This window comes from Aplysia californica, unplaced genomic scaffold (assembly GCF_000002075.1).
Source record: "Aplysia californica isolate F4 #8 unplaced genomic scaffold, AplCal3.0 scaffold00293, whole genome shotgun sequence".
NCBI lineage: Eukaryota > Metazoa > Mollusca > Gastropoda > Aplysiida > Aplysiidae > Aplysia > Aplysia californica.
This window is the reverse complement of record NW_004797563.1, coordinates 333,734-335,847: the sequence shown is the minus strand read 5'-3', so window position 1 is coordinate 335,847 and position 2,114 is coordinate 333,734. Positions and strand designations below refer to the sequence as shown.

The 2,114-nt window shown below is 38.2% G+C and overlaps 1 protein-coding gene across 1 annotated transcript in view; it reads left to right on the top strand.

Annotated features, from left to right (window-relative positions):
* Positions 1-2,114, top strand: part of LOC101862427 (xanthine dehydrogenase/oxidase) — a gene marked incomplete in the record, with an annotated part of 42,755 nt that overhangs the window by 20,389 nt on the left and 20,252 nt on the right.

Sequence of the window (2,114 nt, the reverse complement as noted above, 5' to 3'; positions counted from 1 at the left end):
ATCTATCTATCTATCTATCTATCTATCTATCTCACTCTGTGTGTGTGTGTGTGTGTGTGTGTGTGTGTGTGTGTGTTTGTGTGTGTTTGTGTATATGTGTTTAGATAGAATATAGATAGATGCTTGTGTGTGTATGCTTTTCTTTAATACGTATGTGAGTGTTTTATTTACCTATCTATACTTCTTTACGTCAATCAATTTATCTGTTCTGTAGTGACAAGAGCATTGACTCAGTAAGAGCTACTTGGACCGAAACGAACAAAAGATTAAATGTTGAAGTAGGACCTAAAAATGATGCCCCACCCTGAAAACCGCTTACCTCCTTCTATCTTTCTATATAAAATGTTGCTACTACTGCCGAATATGTCCAATGTGGTTATTTACACAAGTCAAAATTTAACCTAAACGGAGCGGTTTAATAATGTTATGAGAAGAAAAGCCTGAGAGCATGTGTCTGCCTTTGCACACCCAGTATCGTCCCAGCCCATTCGAAACCCTAGTTCACCTTACCACAAAATACGTGTATTTCAGTCTACTTCGGTTTGGATTCCCATGGCGGGTATCAATGAGTGTCTATCCAATCCTTCAAAATTTATTTACGGTTGCTTAACTTGATCATCGTTTTCTCTAATAGAAGCCATGTTGTGAGCTGAGAGCTATCTTGTATTTACCCCAATGTCCGGCTTTAAAAGTTCTTGTCATAAATGTCAATGAACTGGAAACAAAAACAACTTCCCGTTAGGCCCAACACTACACAGTTAATGAAGCTTGGTATGCTGGGATGTTTCAGACATTGTTCCTTGTCCAGTAGTTGTTCAGTTTATTTTGAAGTAACACCTGTTTTAGAGACTATAATTTAATGCTTTTAGAATCATTTTATCAAAAAAAAACCAAAATGGAGCTGGTGCAATATAGCACTCAGCATATTTTGAGGTTCATTTTTACTCATGGGTAAGTTTTGTTTTGTCTCCGCAAGACTCGGCAGGATTGTCCGCTGTGCTCTGGACAGAGATGATGACATGATCGTCACAGGCAACAGACACCCGTACCTAGGACAATACAAAGTGAGTCACGACAGGAAAACCGTAGGAACTAAATTGCTGACAGTCACATTTTTTCCATCAAGAATTGTAGAAACTTCAGTAATAAATAGTTCTTATCTCTAAAAAAATGAAATAAACACAGCTGTTTGTTTAGTAGTTACTTTCATTCATGTATTGTCTGCGTACAGATAAAAACTATCTTATTATTTTCATTATGTTTCTGAGAATTAGCACAATGCAATAGTTTGTGTTGATTCACAATCTTTTTGGTATGCGGTCTAGGTATCCCTGACTCCTAACTAAGAAGAGTAACAACGTTACTCCTTTTTTAAGGAAAGCAGTACAAATGATTCATTGTTGGAGTTTAAGTAGTAGATCATTTTTTTCTACGAGTAAATTTGCCAAGTTGTACTCAGACAGTTTCAACATCTATATTATGTTACTGGTTAATGCTTCAAAGATATGCTTTTGTAAATCTAAATAACAATCTGTAATTTTAGGGTTGCTTGAACAACACTCGATAGGCTACCGGACCGGTAATCTTGAGATTGTGTCATTGGGAAAGGCACTTTACACGAATTTCCCACTTGACCTGGTCCTTTGGGAGATGGACGTGTGACTCGGAGATAGGGGCATTGAACCTATACCATTTCACCATGTCACCACACACGATGCTGGCAAGAGGGTCCAATTAGTCACAAATAGCTACCTCTTTGGAAAGCTGAGGATCAAAGGTCATTGCTCTGCTTGTCCTTATATCGTTGTCAGGTTGGCTTCACATCCGAAGGAGAAATCACAGCTCTGGAACTGGACATGTACAGCAACGGCGGTAACAGCCTGGATCTTACAAAATCTGTAAGTTACAACTTGAACATGTGTTATGGGTATTATCAAGAAGTATTTTAAGAAAGTCCTTGGTGTCATTAACGGCAAGCCAATGGCTCGTAGTGCTAGCTGTAAGAATGAGCAACACACGGATGTTAATAACAATGAAAAATACGAATACGATTTGTTAGTATGTATTAAATTTTGGAATAACAGGAATGTGTGTGTGCGGACGTGCGTGTGCGG